We start from the raw sequence: 18,631 nt of genomic DNA, 5'->3' as shown, positions 1-18,631 counted from the left end.
CCCCAAATAATCAATTGGCATGACTGAAACTATCACCCAAGTATCTGGATTTGAGTGTATATGGGGTAGGGTGATCCTAATGTCTATACAAATAAAATTTGTAAATAAGGTCAGCCTTCTCTGTAGATGAAGTTTCTTCTGGCCAAGCGTTTTTTTTTTTCTTTTAAAATTTTTATTTAAATTCTAGTTAGTTAACATATAGTGTAACATTAGTTTCAGGAGTAGAATTTAGAAGAAAGGGGGGGTAAACAGAAGGGGAAATGAAACATGAGAGACTATGGACTCTGGGAAACAAACTGAGGGCTTCAGAGGGGAGTGGGGGAATGGGATAGGCTGGTGATGGGTATTAAGGAGGGCACGTACTGCATGGTGCACTGGGTGTTATATGCAAGTAATGAATCATGGAACTTTACATTAAAAAAAGTGTTTAGTGATTCACCACTTACATATAACACCCAGTGCTCATCATAAAAAGTGCCCTCCTAAAAAACAAAACAAAACAAAACAACACCAAAAACCACCAAACAAAAAACCCAAGTGCCCTCCTTAATACCCATCACTCAGTCAATCCCCCACCCACTTCCCTCCATCAACCCTGTTTGTTCTGCATCATTAACAGTCTCTTATGGTTTGCTTACCTCTCTTTTTTCACCCCTTCCCTTATGTTGATCTGTTTTGTTTCTTAAATTCGCACATGAGTGAAATCATATGGTATTTGTCTTTGACTGACTTATTTCACTTAGTATAATACACTCTACCTCAATCCATGTTATTGCAAATGACAAGACTTCATTCTTTTTTATGGCTGAGTAATATTCCATTATACATACACCACATCTTTATCCATTCATCTGTTGATGGACATCTGGGCTCTTTCCATATTTTGGCAATTGTGGACATCAGCATCCATTCTTGATGGATGAATAGCTTTGACAGCTTTGGCTGCTCAGGGGTTTTGTGGTTCCGTACACATTTTAGGACTGTTCATTTGAGCTCTGTGACAAATGCTGGTGGTATTTTGATTGGAGTTGTAGTAAATGTGTCTATTGCTTTGGGTTGCATAAGCATTTTAACAATGTGTATTCTTCCAGTCCATGAACATGGAATGTTTTTCTATTTCTTTGTGTCCTCTTCAATTTCTTTCATAAGTGTTCTATAGTTTTCAGAATATAGATCTTTTACCCACTTAGTTAGGTTTATTCCTAGGTATCTTACTATATTTGGTGCAGTTGTAAATGGGATCAATTCCTTGATTTTTTTTCTGTTTATTCATTATTGGTATATGGAAATGCAACAGATTTCTGTACATTGATTTTATATCCTGCAACTTTGCTGAATTCATCTATTCATTCTAGCAATTTTTTGGTGGAGTCGTTAGGGTTTTCTACCTAGAGTATTATGTCATGTGCACATAGTGAAAGTGTGACTTCTTCTTTGCCAGTTTGGATGCCTTTTACTTCTTTTTGTTTTCTGATTGCTAAGGCTAGGACTTCCAGTACTATGTTAAATAGTGAAGGTGAGAGTGAATATCCCTATCTTGTTCCTGAATGTAGATGAAAAGCTCTCATTTTTTCCCCATTGAGGATGATATTAGCAGTGGGTGTTTCATATATGACCTTTATGATGCTGACAAATGTTCCATCCATACCTACTTTGTTAAGGATTTTATCAAGGATGAATGCTTTACTTTGTCAAATGGTTCTGCATCTATGGTTCTTATCATTTCTTTTATTAATGTGGTGTATCACTTTGATTGATTTGCAAATATTGAAAAACCCCCACAACCCAGGAATAAATCTCACTTGATCATGGTAAATAATTTGTCTAATGTACTGTTGGATTTGATTTGCTAGTATCTTATTGAGAATTTTTGTGTTTATGTTCATCAGGGATATCGGCCTATAATTCTCCTTTTTAGTGGGGTCTTTGTCTGGTTTTGGAATCAAGGTAATGCTGGCCTTGTAGAATGAGTTTTGAAGTTTTCCTCCCATTTCTAATTTTTGGAATAGTTTAAGAATAGGTGTTAACCTTTCCTTAAATGTCTGGTAGAATTCCCCTGGGAAACCATCTGACCCTGGACTTTAATTTATTGGGAGATTTTTGATTACTGATTCAATTTCTTTGCTGGTTATGGGTCTGTTCAATTTTCTATTTCTTCTTGTTTCGGTTTTGATAGTTTGTATGTTTCTAGGAATTTGTCCATTTCTTCCAGGTTGCCCAGTTTGTTGGCATATAATTTTTCATAATATTCTCTTATAATTGTTTGTAGTTATGTGGTGCTGTTTGTGATCTCTCCTCTTTCATTTTTGATTTTATTCGTTTGGGTCCTTTCTCTTTTCTTTTTCATAGGTCTGGCTAGGTGTTTATTAATTTTATTAATTCTTTCAAAGAACAAGCTAGATTTTTTTTGTTGATCTGCTCCACTTTTTTTTTTGTTTCTATATTGTTTATTTCTGTTCTAATCTTTATTGTTTCCCCTCTTCTGCTGGCTTTAGACTTTATTTGCTGTTCCTTTCCTAGCTCCTTTAGGTGTAAGGTGTAAGTTGTGTTTTTGAGACTTTTCTTGCTTCTAGAGGTAGGCCTGTATTGCAATATACTTCCCTCTTAGGACTGCCTTTGCTGTACCCCAAAGGGTTTGGACTGTCATGTTTTCATTTTCATTTGCTTCCATGTTTTTTAAAATTTCTTCTTAAATTCCTAGTTAAGCCATTCATTCCTTAATAGGATGCTCTTTAACCTCCATGTATTTGTGGTCTTTCCAAATTTTTTCTTGGGGTTGACTTCAAGTTTCATAGCATTGTGGTCTGAAAAATATGCATGGTATGATCTCCATCTTTTTGTGCTTGTTGAGACCTGATTTGTGACCAAGTGTGTGATCTGTTCTGGAGAATGTTCCATGTGTACTCAAAAAGAATGTATTCTGCTGCTTTGGGATGAAGTCCTCTGAATATATCTGTGAAGTCCATCTGGTCCAGTGTGTCATTGAAGTCGTTATTTCCTTTTTTATTTTCTGTTTACATGATCTGTCTATTGCTGTAAGTGTGGTGTTGATGTCCCCTATTACTGTATTATTATCAATGAGATTCTTTATGTTTGTTATTAAATGATTTATATATTTCGGTGCTCCCAAGTTAGGGGCATAAGTATTTACAATTGTTAGGTCTTCTTGATGGATAGACTCCTTAATTATGATATAATGCCCTTCTTCATGTCTTGTTACAGTCTTCTGTTTAAAATCTAGTTTGTCTGGGTGTCTGGGTGGCATAATCAGTTAATCGTCCAACTCTCGGTTTCTGCTCAGGTTGTGATCTCAGGGTTGTGAGATCTAACCGTGTGTTGGGCTCCACACTCAACATGCAGTCTGGTTGAGATTCTTCCTCTCCCTCTGCCCCTCCAGCTCATGCTTTCTCTCTCTCTAAAATAAATAAATAAATCTTTAAAATAATAAAAAAATAAAATCTAGTTTGTCTAAGTATGGCTACTCCAGATTTGTTTTTTGGTGTCCATTAGCATGACTGATGGTTCTCCATTCCCTCACTTTCTTATTTATTTTATTTTATTTTATTTTATTTTTTACAGCAATTTTATTTTTAGAGCAATTTTAGGTTCACAGCAAAATTGAGTGGAAGGCAAAGAGATTTCCCAAATATCCCCTGCCCCAACAAATTCATAGCTACCTATTATCAACATCCCCCACCAGAGTGGTACATTGCCTCCATTCCCTCACTTTCAATCTGCAGGTGTCTTTAGGTCTAAAATGAGTCTCTTGTAAGCAGCATATTGATGGGTCTTGTGTTTCTATCCATTCTGATACCTTATGTCTTTTTATTGGAGCATTTAGTCCATATACATTCAGAGTGATTATTGATAGATATGAATTTAGTGCCATTGTATTACCTGTAAAGTTGGTGTTTCTGGTGATGTTCTCTGTTCTTCCTAGTCTTTGTTGATTTTGGTCTTTTTTTCCCCACTCAAAGAGTCCCCTTTAATATTTCTTGCAGTGTTGGTTTAGTGGTCACAAACTCCTTTAGTTTTTATTTGTCTGGGAAACTCTATCTCTCCTTCTATTCTGAATGACAGCCTTGCTGGATAAAGTATTCTTGGCCACATATTTTTCCCATTCAGCATGTTGAATATATCACACCACTACTTTCTGGCCTGTCAATTTTCTGTGGACGAATCTGCTGACAACCTGATCTGTCTTCCCTTGTACCTTAAGAACTTTTTCCCCCTTGCTGCTTTCAGGATTCTTTCCTTGTCTGTGTATTTTGTGAATTTGAGTAAGATATGTCTTGATGATGGCTGGCTTTTGTTGAATTTGATGGGAGTTCTCTATGCTTCTTTGATTTTGATGTCTGTTTCCTTTCCCACATTAAGGAAGTTTTCAGCTATCATTTGCTCAAATAAACCTTCTGCCCCCTTTTTTTTCTCTTTTCTTCTGGGGCTCCTATGATTCAAATGTTATTACACTTTAAGGAGTTGCTAAATTCCCTAAGTCTACATTCGTGATCCAAAGCCTTTCTTTCCCTGTTCTTTTCAGTTTCATTATTTTCCGTAATTTAATCTTCCATAACACTGATTCATTCCTCTGCTTGTCCATCCTCATTGTCATTGCATCTAGTCAGTTTTGCATTTCAAGTATAGCATTGCTTATTTTGCCCTGACTAGTTTTGAGTTCTTTTATCTTTGCAGTAAGAGATTCTCTAGTGTCTTCTATGCTTTTCTCAAGCCCAGCTAGTATCCTTATGATTGTTGTTCTAAATTCTGGTTCAGACATCTTACTTATATCTATATTGAGTAAGTATCTGGTGGTTACTTCTTCCTTTTCTGTCTTTTGGGATGACTTCTCTGTCTTGTCATTTTGTCTAGGTATCTGTTTTTTCGTGTGTGATTGTCAGGAAAGCCTGTTATATTCCTGCTCCTGAAATTAATGGGTTTCTTAAGGAGAACACCTATACTGCCTTGGGCCTGGAGCTTCAGGAGGTTTTCAGAGTGTGCACTCTGCTGTTGTGTTTTGGCTGCTCCTTCCCTCAGGTCAATCCTCTGCAGAGTTTCTCCTTGCCTGCAGTGGGGGGTGGTCAGACCTTGTCCCCCATGTGGCAAGCTTTAACTGGGTGTGTTTTGGTCTGATTGTTAAAAGAAGTTAAATCCAAAAAAAAAAAAACACCAAAGAAGCTAGATCCTCTTTCCCCTAGATCTGAAGCTTTGTAGCACTCTATGAGCAATAAACTTGGTGCATGTGAGGGGTTTGTGCTGGTCTTCTGGGGGAGGGGCCTGCTGCACTGATTCTCAGGCGGACTTGCTTTAATGGAGATGTACCTGCAGGGTGCAGGGGGGCAGGACTTAGTGTAAGCAGCTCCAGCCTCCATTGGGGGTTGCTGTGTTGCTCATTGAAATCTGTCAGTGCTGATGAGTGGGGGAGGGAGGAATAGTGTCCCCCTGCTCTCTTGTCCTGGGAGTGGGCACCTGCCACTCTTCAGGAAGCCCTCACAGGAGAGTAAGCAATCACCCCTCTTGTGTCCCCAGCTTCTGTTATATCCCTGACTTCACCTTGTCTATGTCTGAGCTGTCTGCCTGCCAGGTGGCACAGTACTCTTGTGTTTTGTCTTGGGTGGGTGGCTGGGTTTCAAAACTTCAAATTTTAGGGACCTGAGCTGATCCTCTGTGGGAGGGTCTTGCTGCACTGTGGCCGGGGCTGGTTTGTCCCAGAAAAGTGGTTGCATGACATGCAGTGATTTGAAGTTTATGGTAAACGATAGCAAAAAGCTGGTACCAAGGTTTACTGCTCTCAGCCAGTGTCTTTGTTCCTATGCTAGTGAACAGGGCAGCACATTGGCATGGCAAGTTCTTTTGTCCCTGGAGAGGCCGTGCCACCTCTCCCAAATGCACTCCAAGCAGAGGAACTGTTTCTCCCTGTGTGACCCAGGGATCCTCAGACCATGCTGCCCACCCCCAGGTCTCTGAACGCTTTCCCAAATGGAGCACTGCTAAACCCACCAGGCATGACCCCGGTGGTGGCATGGACTTCTAAAACTTCAGATTTTGAGCTCTGCTGCTTATAAAAACTTGTGGTCAGCTCCTCTCCTTTTCCCAGCCAATGATTTTGGGGAAGAGTTTTTCTTATGCAATCCCCTGCATGCTGGTTTTTTCTCTGTCTCTCTCTCTCCCTTTCATTTTCTCTCTTGCTCCTCTCTCCATGATCAAGTCTCCCTCCCCTCCACAGCACCTGCAATTCTTTTTTTCCCAAAAACAATTCTTCACAGCTCTTCACAACCTTCCACCATGTGACCATTTTTTTTACCAGTAGATGTGCAGTTTGTTCTCTTAGTCCTCAGATCGATTTCATAGGTATTCAGAATGATTTAATATTTATTTAGCTGTGTCTGAGGGATGATACAAGCTTAAGGTCCCCCCACTTCTCCACCATCTTAACTCCTAGCCTCTTCTGACCAAAGTTAACACAGACTGTCTATACTGGAAGTATAGTTATAAGTCATCTAGTTCAAAGCTTCCATTGTTTCCATTAAAGAGAAAATATGGCAGTAAAGTAACTTTCTCAAGGTAAACCAGTGAGTTGCTGAAAAAGCTAGAATTTTGGTTTCTTTTTAGAGACATTTGCCTTAAACTAGCTTGTCTCATCCCACTATCGGTGTGTTTATCTTTGAAGGCAAGTTGTCCACTAAAATCCTCTTTCAAAATATGCAGAAGTAGAGAAGTAATTTATTAGCATTTAGTTTATCAGAAATGAACAAGTCTTTAGCATCTTTGGCATAGCATCGAGAGTCTGACTAGAAGGGGAGAATTAGAAAGGCGCTTAAAGTTAGTCAGGAGCTCGCCTTATGTGTAAGGTTATAATCTATGAATGTTTAAGCTAGCTCTTAATTACTCAGGAATAACCACCCAGGCTTTTAACTAGCCACCACACCTCCCTTTTGCTGCTTACCTTCTGGGTATCTTTCTGGCACTTTGATAGCTGCTTAATATATGATAAAAACATTGGTGAGATGGATTATAATAATTGGCTCAATAAATGTCTTGTGACCATCTGTGGATATATATTTTCTCCATTAGTTTGGTCATTGAAGAAAGGGCCATTTGGTGTTTTGCTGAGGAGACACAGGCTACAAGGGTAATTTAAATATTTTCTTTGCCAATAAGCCTTTTTGCAGCTTAGAATTGAGGATGTTTACTGGGTGTGCAGAAGTAGGTACATTTTTCTATATCCTCAGAGCTGTGTTGACTTTGAACAACATGATTCTTTGATATTAACAAACAAGGTAATTTCTTCTCCTTAAGGGATCTAGGATAATGCAACTCCAATTTATTGGAACTGTTGGGATTCCCTGATTTTACAATCCAAGAACTGTATTGCTTCCAGCTATTCTGGAACAAGCCTTGAAATGTTTCCAAGTGGCTGCTTGTTGGTGAAGTGGCCTTTAATGGCATAGTAGATACTTTGATCAACCTGACTGACAAGTTTCTTTTCTGAGGAAGCTGAAAATATTACTTAAGAAAATGGGTACTGCATGACTGGATGGTAGGCTCTCAACTCAGAAAGATTTTTATTGGATATATGCTGAAAAAGGGTCAGATGTTATAAAAGCTGCATTGTGGATCCATTGCACTTTTCAGTTTCTTATAAGAAGGGCTAGAAGGGCCTATCCTTCAACTCAAGCAATCAGGTTGGGCCTGAAAGGCTTGGTTCATAGGTATTCAATAGGACCCACTTGTATTTTGGTATAAGTTAGCTTATTGGCAGTAGAGTGAGCTGTTTGGTAGGGTTCCTGTGGGAGAAACAATTCTCTCATTCTCTTGAGATCACTGGATCTTTAATGGAAAGTTATTTTGTCTGTTATATACTCTTGGTAATATGATAATACAGTCAAATTATTTGCATGCTTTTTATTCTTTGCTGTGACAGTTGTCTTTCTTAATCAGTAGTTTTACGTAATTAAAAACATTATAAGCCTTAAATTGGAGACACAATCAGACAGACTTGAGCTCTCTTTGGAGAACACCTGGCTATCTTTGAACAATCACCCTACTTCTGAGTCAAGTGGTAGCCCCCAACTTGACTGTACTCTGTCTAAAATCAGACTGTTACAGCCTTTATTCAGTCATCCATGTCTGGAATTAAATTTACTCTCTGAATTAACTAGAGTGATCAGACATGATAGTTTGCCTGGGGACAGTTACAGTTTATACCTGCTGTCCTAGTGTAATTATTAATAGCTGCCACTTTCACCCTAAAAGGAGTCCCAGTTTAAACAACAAAGTATATGGCTATCCTGTGACCACCGCAACCCAACCAAATTTTGGATGTTTTCCATATTTCAAATACTGTGCTGGCTGCTGTTCTATGGTGCCACCTTGTAACAAAATACCCCATTGATTTCGGTTATCCTTTCCTTCACTGTATGGAGGAAGGGAGCAAAGAATGACAAGCTGACAGGTTGCAGTTCACTGGCAAGAAACTCTACTATTCACTAGCTTTTAAGATAATCTTCACTGCCTCAGAACAGGGTAATTCATGGAAGCTCTTTCTTTTCTAATATTGCTTCCAACCTGAAGTACAACTTTGGTTTCAAAGGCTTTGCATTAAGGAGACTCCTGATCGTTTCAAATGTCTTTGAAACATGACATCAAAGAGCCCCTTTCCTGCCTATTTCACTGCGAGTACTACCTCATTTCAGGTTTCTGATTTTTTTTTTCCTTTTGAAAACTCCTTGGCCCATCCATGAGGCTAATGTTCTCCAGCTTTCTAAATTCTCCTTAGGAGAATTTTTCTCAAAACCAACAAAACCAGGCTTGATTTGTCACCAATACAGCCAAATACTCTTGACCTGGAGCTGTGTTTTTAAAAAAATGTGCTATGTCACACACACATACACGCACATGCAAACACACACAAAACAAGCAAATACACACACCAAAAACTCATTTTCTGTTGGGCCGCCAAGAGTAAACTGGGGCATTTTTATAAACACTACTTTAAATCAGGATAATATAGACTCTTCCTGTGTTAGTGGTAACTATTTTTTGATTTCATGTGATACATTTGATGCCAATGATCTGCCCTCCTCAGGTAGTAAGCTCAGCTTATAAAGAATAGCTCCAAACAGAAAACGTGTAGAGAAGGTTTCTGAAAAGCACAAACCTCTGCACCTATGTGAGGTAGTGGCATCACTGTGTATTAAAAGGGATCTGTGATGACTTCAGTGAGGAGAGCTTGGGTAAACTCTTTAGCTTGGTACTGAGAAAGGCAAAGCTTCATGTTGGGGGCAAGTGATGTTTAAAGCAAATACTCCTGGCATCCCCAAACCTTTTGGATAGATGGAATGTGAGATTTTTGTTTGTCCTCTTTGTCTCTCCCTCCCTCTCTCTTCTCTCCTCTCTCACTCCCTTCCTTTCTCCCTCTTTCTCAGTGTAACATCAGCCGTAGTTGTATCCTCAAATACTGGAAGTGACCAACATTTGGACATTATAGATTGAAGTTCATTGGGATTTGTAATGGGGGGTAAAGGAGACCCACCAAGTTTTAACAAATTCCATTAACAGCTCTTAGAAGTGCTTCTGAAATGGGTACTCAATACAATGGATCTTAAGACAAAACTTTTGATTGTGGCTCTAAAGAGATGGCAAACCTTGGGCAAGCAAGGGTTAGAGGATTCATAATCCTAGGAATTTTAGAGCTTGAAGAGATTTTAGGTACCATCTAATTGATTTTGATTGTAATATACCAATAATATTTAAAAAATCAAAACATGAGATCTAAGATAGGCTTGCTAACTTTGAATGTTCCAAGTAGAGACATTATTAAAGAAAAGTATTACAATTTCTATTATCATCAAGTAATAAAATAATGATCTTTTGTGGTCCTATACTAATAAGTCCATTAAGTTCAGAATTTTAAAAATTGACTAAATTTATCTTAATGAAAAACTTACTACATTGTCTTTATCTCTTTTTTTATTTTAAGGATTTTATTTATTTATTTGACAGAGGGAGAGACAGCCAGTGAGAGAGGGAACACAGCAGGGGGAGTGGGAGAGGGAGAAGCAGGCTTCCTGCTGAGCAGGGACCATGATGCGGGGCTCGATCCCAGGATCCCAGAACGCTGGGATCATGACCTGAGCCAAAGGCAGATGCTTAACGACTGAGCCACTCAGGTGCTCTTGTCTTTATCTCATTTTTGCTCTGAAATGACTGATAAATATTTTGTCACTGACTGGTACCTGTCTATGGACTGCTATTTGGCAACAGTTGACTTGGTCTGACTATATTCATTTTATAGTTGAATAAATGCAGGCCCAGAGAAGGAAAGTGATTTGCTTGGGGACCCACAACTGGTTAGTGATAGAGGTGAGGCTAGAATATGGATCCTATAGGTTTGGTTCGTGATTCTCCACTGTCCTAGCATAGAACATGAAATGAGAAGGATTTTTTTTTCTTTATATGGGTGTCCATATATTATGACAAAATTTTAAATAAAACATGATTTTTTTTTCTTACAGCAGATACTACTGCAAACTCTAGCTTAATAAATTTGTCTGGAGCAACTTATGTAAGTTTAGGGCTATGCCTGTCTGTATAAAGAGATGAATGTGATTTGCGATATACAGCTGTTTGCATTGATTTAATTTATTCTTCCATTATCCAGTTGACTTTATAAGAATAAGTGGAGGGAGAAGTTAAATACAAAGAATGATTTCCTAAGTCAAAAGGTTATGAAAATTGTTTAAATTTTATTAGTGTCTAAATATGAAAGCTTACCAGTGGCTTTAGCACAATTTTTTTTTGTGTGTGTGAAGAGGCTGACTCTTCACGTCACTTTAAATATTTCTGTTGCTTTAGAGTCAGTCAGTGAATCCAGTTGCTATGTGGATCCTCAGAAGCACAAATGTACATTTGATTCTGTATGTGCCACCTTTATCTAGGAAAATCATGAAGAGGAGGATGTGAAGGGGCACACATCCTCACTTTATTATCAGTATTTACACCACAACCTACAGATCACTGGGAACTCAGTGCTGTCAGCTACCCAATTTTTCAAGCCCAAGACTGGATTATGTGGCCAACTATGTACACCTAGTTACAGATCAAAAGGTGACTAGGCTCAGAGAGTAGAGGTGGACTAGGGGAGGCATTTCTTTTCATAGAGGTGGACTGGAAGAAGAATTTCTTTTCAGAGTAATCTGTTGCCTATGTGAGAATATGTGAAGGATTCCAGAAAGGTTTCAGTATCCCCAAATGATGGTAATCCCATCCCCTTATGGCTCATTCCATTGGGATAAGAAGGTATTTGTTCCTTATCAATGGATAGTTCTCAGAGAAGGGAGGGGAAAAGGCACAGTATCAACTTTTAGCACTTTAGTCTAGATTTTGTTCACAGACTTTTCAGGGAATAGTTGTTCAGAAGCCAGCTGAAAAAAGTAAATTACTGGAGTAAAGTGGAAGGGGAGGGAAGCTCAAGGGGGCTGTTTGGAGAGAGGAAGGCTGTGGGTGCTGTAATGGCTCTCCTCCTCATCATAGGGATAAGAGGAAGAATTGGGAGTTTGGTTAGGTGTTATGAGGGTAGGAAGGAGTTCTTAAAAGACAGGCTACAAAGGCTATATAGGTACCACCCATTTTCTACTACTGAATGGGTTCCATTACCTCAAAACACTGTTAGGAGGTTCATTGTACTCACTTATAATTACAAGCAGGGAGAGGAATAGGGCCTCATAGGAAGGTCCAAATGGCTTCAGAAAGGGTTATGTGCTCTTGCGATGAGGGTAGGAGGTGGGTGGTATGGGGAGTAATGCCGATATTGATAGCAACAGAAACCTGCCGAAGAGGTAGTCAATAATTTATTCATAAGCCAGTGGGTTAAATGGTGCCTGGTGCTTTATAGTTTATGAAATACTCCTACACCATACAGTTTATCATATACTATTTCATTTAATTATTACTCCATGTGATAGCTAAGGCTGGCATTATTATTCTTATCCTACAGATGAGAAAAAAGATATTACTTAATTTCAAATGACTTGCCCAAGGTCAAAAGGCTAATACGTGGTTGAACTGGGTCTAGAATCCAGGTATTCTCAATCCCAATCCTGTGTTTTCCCAGTAAATGTTGTTAACATTCAGTTTTCTGAAGCCTTAATATTTTTTACAATTCAAGGATTCATTTACTTTCTAAATATTTGACAGCATACTTTGTGTAAAATTGTATGCATAGAATCCACTCTCACAAAGGTCTTATATAAATACTGTCTGAGGAAATGAATAGTAATTGCCAGAGGAACAGGATAAGCTAGATGATTAGGAGTTTAGAGAAGGATATAAAATCATAGCATCTTCAAAACCTGGAGCCATTACTCAGGACATCTCCTCCAACAACTGACTACAAAAAATAATTTGCTCTTCCATATCCTTGACAGTGGGTATCCAGTTTCTGTTTAAATTTTTCCAGTGATGGAGAGGAGGGTTAAGCAGGGTACTCAACCATGTATATGGGATGGGCATGGTAGATTGTGTGTGTGTTAGATTCATTGGTGGGACTTCTTCAAATTACATATACCCCTCACCAGTCTACCTCTTGTTCTTTTCTTTCTGACCAGAGATGCTATATTCCTTGACCCCAAACTTTCTGTTCTCAGTGCAAATATCCCCAGGACCTTCAGCTACCTACCATATAGTATGTTTTTTGTACTCTTTCACCACCATAGTTAATTTATTCTGAACTTAATCTAGTTTGAAATGTTTCTCTTAAAATATTTAAAAAATGATACCACAGATGTGGTTGGACTGGAACAGGGCATGATGAGACCATTGCTTTTTGTGAACTGGACAAAATACTTTTTTTAGTGTACCTTTAGATGCACTCACATCTTTAGCAGTCACATCCCACTCATATTGATCTTGAGGCCAACTAAAATCCCCAGGTCTATTTCACACAAACTGCTGTCAGAACCAGTCTCTCCCTATCCTATACTTGTGAAATTGATATTTTGAAACTAAATGCTGGATTTAACGCATATTTCAGTTAAATTGAGTCTTCTTGGTTTAGAAATTTTATTCTGGTTTATTGAGATCATTTTGAATCCTGTTTAGGTTGGCCATCCTATTGACTATTCCTTCTAAGCTTTATGTAATACTCATATTTTATAGGTTTGCCTTCTGTATTCGTTTGGGTTGGTGTAACGCTTTCTGTTTAAGGGGATAGTGGGGATTAAAGGAGGCTTCATGGAGGAAGTAGATTTTGTGTTAGGGTCCTAGTGGGGATTCACTTGTGCTCAAAGGACATGAGATTTTCCTAATTGGGAGAAAGTCTAAAATGAGAGTTGTTCATTCATTCATTCATTCACTGGATATTTACCGAGCTCACATCATATCCTCAACACTGAGAAATGAAGGTCATGGTAACTGCTCTTATAAATCTTACAGTGTAGTTGGCTAACTCTAAAATCTAGCTCATAACTGCTACACTATATAGTCAGAGAAGGCTACATTTCCAAATCATAAGTTTACTCTTTTTGTGTCTATGGAAGTTCAGATACAGTTATTTTCAATTTGATTCAACAAATGCTTATTTACTAGGCATTGTGCTAGGTACTGAGATACAATGGTGAAAAAGAAACACATTGTCTCTATTTTATTGATCTTACAGTTTAATGCAAATGATTAAGCTAGCAAATAAACAGTTACTATCATTGTGATATGATATGTTCTTTGACAGGGATAGTGCATGATGTTTTATCACATATAGCAGTATCAACCAACCAAGACTTGTGGAGAAGGGGGTTCAGGGAAAGCTTTTTGACAGAATGACATTTTAGATGAGAAAGATGATTTTTTAAAGATTTTATTTATTTATTTGAGAGAGAGCGAGAGATCATGAGCAGGGGGAAGGGTTAGAGGGAGGAGCAGACTCCCTGCTAAGCAGGGAGGCTGACACGGGACTCAATCCCGGGACCCTGGGATCATGACCAGAGTTGAAGGCAGATGCTTAACTGACTGAGCCACCCAGGCGCCTGAGAAAGATGATTAAGAGTAAAACAGGTGAAGTAGCAGGATAAGAATATTCTAGGCAGAGGGAATAGCTGATGTGAAGTCTTGGAGGAATGAAAGAGTACAGAACACTGGAACAACTGGAAGATGTTCTTTGGGCTGGAGCAGAGAGTGAGGGGGTGGAGATTGCTGTTAAAGAAATTTGGTCTGCCTTAGTTTAAGGTACTAAGTTGTCATAGGACACTTCCTCTTTATTTCTAGGGAGCTGCTATGGAAGACAGATTGCTACTTAAACACTGTTCTACAGCTTTGTGGGGATGGTATCATAAAATGACTTCCCCTTTCTTAAAGACTTAATATCTGGTTGCAGCTGTAATAAAATTAGAGAAATCCTTCACTTTTCCGAGTGCTTTACTTTTCTTCTAATGTTTCCTTTAACATGTGGAATATTTTTTAAACATATTTTTATAAATTGGCCATTTCACATGCACCCCAGTGTTCATAGCAGCAATGTCCACAATAGCCAAACTGTGGAAGGAGCCGAGATGTCCTTCAAAAGACGAATGGATAAAGACGATGTGGTCCATATATACAATGGGATATTACTCAGCTATCAAAAAGGATGAATACCCACCATTTGCATCGACATGGGTGGAACTGGAGAGGACTATGCTAAGTGAAATAAGTCAAACAGAGAAAGGCAATTATCATATGGTTTCACTTATATGTGGAACATAAGTAATAGCATGGAGGACATTAGGAGAAGGAAGGGAAAAATGAAAGGGGGGAAATCAGAGGGGGAGACGAGCCATGAGAAACTATGGACTCTGGGAAACAAACTGAAGGTTTCAGAGGGGAGGGGGGTGGGGTGATGGGTTAGCCTGCTGATGGGTATTAAGGAGGGCACGTATTGCAATGAGCACTGGGTGTTACACACAAACAATGAACATGGAACACTGCATCAAAAACTAATGAAGTACTCTATGGCGACTAATATAACATAATACAAAAAATGGCCATTTCACTCAATCCTGGTAAGCTGTTTGACCCTGGGGATGAAACTCATTCTTAATAAGCACCGCTTCTGCTTACCTTATTGAAATAAAAGCTGCAATTGCTTTATGGCAAAAATAAACCTATTGGGATTAAAAATAAATGATAGGTATGACTGTGCAGTACATGCACACTAAATATTTCAGCGTGGGGGTCTAGGAACTCAGGTTTTCATACAGTATGAGGTAAATTAATCTAACCACTTTTTTTTGCAAAGTGTTTTAAAGGGAACAGATTTTTGTAAAAACAAAAAAGGTTAATGTGAAGGAGACTTTAAAAACCTGTTTGAGGTATGACCCAGTAAAGAGGTTCTCAGGGATCATGGCTAAAATAAAGGATTCTGGAATTTGGGAAGACACTTAAGGCAGGTGACTTGAAGGGCTGATTAGGTGAATTTGGCTATTTTGGGAGAAAAATCTTATGTTCATTTAAAAAATCTGAGACTTGTTTTTCTCCCCTGGCATGGCACATTTGAAGGTCTGTGAAAATCTGAGGCCTTATTACAGCTGGTAAGTCTTACACCTGGAACATAACTTATGGCTACAGCTTATGTCTTATAGTTGGAACATAGCTTGTGGTGTACTAGAGGTAGAAGCCACGGTTGCTTTTTGCTAGAATGCCAAGTCAGGCATACCTCTAAATGGAGGATAGAAAATTCCTTTACTTTATACATGAAAATATTAAATAATACTAATAACGATAGCAAAGATTCATTGAGCACCTAGTATATGCCAAACACTATGTCAGATCATTTACATGTATGATCTCTTTTAGTTCATACTATAATTTTATAAGGTATTTACTAACATTATTACCCACATTTTACAGGTGAGAAAACTAAGGACACAGAGATAAGTACATTATCCAAGATTCCACAACCAGCAGTGGTAGAAGTGGGGCTTTTCCAGGTCTTTCCAATGTTGAGCTCATGTTGGTAATCATTATGCTGTCCTTTCACCACCAAATCCCAGACGAAGGGATTCTTGAGATGGTGTGTAACCTTCTTTTAGTCAATAGGTCAATAGTACTGCTGAAAATTGTCACTTCCTTTCTCAACCTCTCACAAAGCTGAGAGGCAGCCCTTGACATTGGAAAGGGCATAGGTTTTGCATTCACACAGACCTGGTCCAATCCTTCCTGTACAATTTAAAGCTATGTGAGCATAAATAAGTGACTTAACCTCCCTGTCAGTTGCCAAATCTGTAAAGTAAAGGTCATGATGTCTGCTTTGCAAGGCTGTTGTAAGGATTAAATGCAACAAGACAAGCGAAATGTGTAACACAGAGTCTATTGGATCACAGGTACCCAATAATGGTGGCTGTTTCGGTAATTAGAAGTGGTCCAATTAGATTATTGAGTTGTAAGGTGTTCTGGTGATGGGTACTTAACATCTTTATTCAGAGCCAAGGGGATAAAAACAGCAACTATAGGTAGCTCTTTAAGCAGGTCCAGTTCAATGTGTGGCTTCTAATCTCTCCTACCTCTAACTGCTACATCCAATAGATTAGTCTTAATGTAAGTAATAGAAATTGATATTCCTAAGTTGTGGTATTAACTTAAACTCAATTAAAGCACCATATTGCATTACTGTACTCCTCCACGCATTTGTGATTGCACACCACTCAAAGAGATGCTGGTTTCCATGGCTTTGATTCAAAGCAACACATTCCATACATGGAAATCAAACTGCAGTGCAGAGGGACACATGATGAGAAGTTACTTGTAGGTTCAGAAAAAACAGTATCCTTAATTTATACCCCATTCACAATGCACAACCATTTGTTCAGCAAAAACCTCTGCTGCATTTACACTGTAAATTATTTGCTTGAAATGGTAACTACAGAAAAAGCTGAATTCCATTTCTTTGAATTCAGTAGCAGCAAAGCCACTTATTTTCACTCTTTTGTCTGGGAAAGTAAATCCTTAGTACAGTGCATTTCCCACACAGTCTGTTGGTTATTTATGTTTCAATGTTGAATTTTCACTCCCTGCTTTTTATCAGAAGCAATTATGAAGCCACAATTATGAAAATAATGAACACAGATACGTGGTTCAACATGTTTGCATTATGACTCTTTGGCTGATTCAAATAAAGCTTTAGGGTTTATTTCTTTACATGTAATTTGCAATTTGTCCTCTTTGGCCCTATGTATGCTAAGAATCAGTATTGTCACACAGCCCTGCCTTCCATGTCCTCTGAGGTTTGAATATGATGAATAAAACAAAAGGGTGAGAAAAAAACTGAGGGTAAAGGTCCCAGGAAAAAGAATCTCAAGGTGTTTCATACAGCTGAGCCTCAGAGGAAGAACCTGGCTCCTGCCTGCACAAACACTGACAACTGTTTCAAAAATGTCACCAAGTCAAGGATATTTAGAAAGAAGGATGAGGGAAGGTTAATTTCTACCAGCCAACAAAAAGACTTGGGAAATTCTGAAATTATCCTCAGTCATTGAAATTAGTCCCAAAGAACAGGACATGTTCCATTTCTCAGTAGAATTATATGCCAGGAAGCATAAAATCCATCAACAAACAAAACATGGTTATGAGACTTGAAGGGGATAATGCATTTGAGCATTTTATTGAGTGTATGACCAAGCATACACTCAATAAAAGTTAAAAATCTGATTGAGAACTTTGTATTGACACAGCATTATGCTAAAGGGTTATCAAGAAGCTTAGAGTATAGTCTTAGTTCTTGTGATAAGCTTTAGCTTATCATAAACTGGGTGAGACAGGACCCACAGATGAAGAGAGAAGCAGCAACATGAGGCAGTGTAGTTAAGTGTCAAATGATGGATGCAAACAATGAGGAACTAAACTAGCATTTGCTGAGCATTTACTGCATGCCGTCGATTCCTCATAACAATCATAAGAGGTTGGTGCTGTCATTATTTCCACTTTACCGATGAGTAAACTGAAGATCAGGGCAGTAGAGTAATTCTGTCCTAGTCACACAGGTGGGATTTCTCCCCCTGCTCCAAATTCTGTATTCTTCTGTGGTATGTACTATGCTTTTTCCTGTGGTCAGAGAGAGGCCCCTTCATCCCTCTTGATCATACGTTATTTGTAGACTCCTTGTTAAGTACTGTACATATAGCATATCATTATAGTGTAGACGTTAAAGTCATGGACTCCCTAGATTTAATTCCTCTCTCCACCCATCATCTGTGTGCTCTTAACCTCTCTGTGCCTCAGAAGCAAGTGAATTAATACATGCAACATACTTATAAAAGAGTTTGGCACATTGTAAGTCAAATATAAGTGATGATTGTTACTGTTTTTCTTATTTAATACTTTTAAATCCTTATGAAGTAGGGACTATGGTTATGTTCACTTTACAGATGAGGGAGCTGAGCCTTAGAGGGAAGAAATGACTTTTCCAAAGTTACCTAGGTGGTAAATTCTGGATCTGGCATTCATGTGTAAGGTTGTTGACTCAAAACTTTTTTTTTCTCACTCTGCCACATTGCTTCCCTAAGTGCCATAGCCGCTCAAAAGAGGGAGACAATCTATGTGAGCTGAAGGCTTCATTAAGGATGTGGGACTTGAGGTTGAAAAAGAATAATGAGAAAAAGAATCTGTG

The sequence above is a fragment of the Ailuropoda melanoleuca genome, unplaced genomic scaffold (genome assembly GCF_002007445.2).
Source record: "Ailuropoda melanoleuca isolate Jingjing unplaced genomic scaffold, ASM200744v2 unplaced-scaffold9814, whole genome shotgun sequence".
In the NCBI taxonomy this organism is placed as follows: Eukaryota; Metazoa; Chordata; class Mammalia; order Carnivora; family Ursidae; genus Ailuropoda; species Ailuropoda melanoleuca.
Note: the sequence above shows the minus strand (reverse complement) of the source record.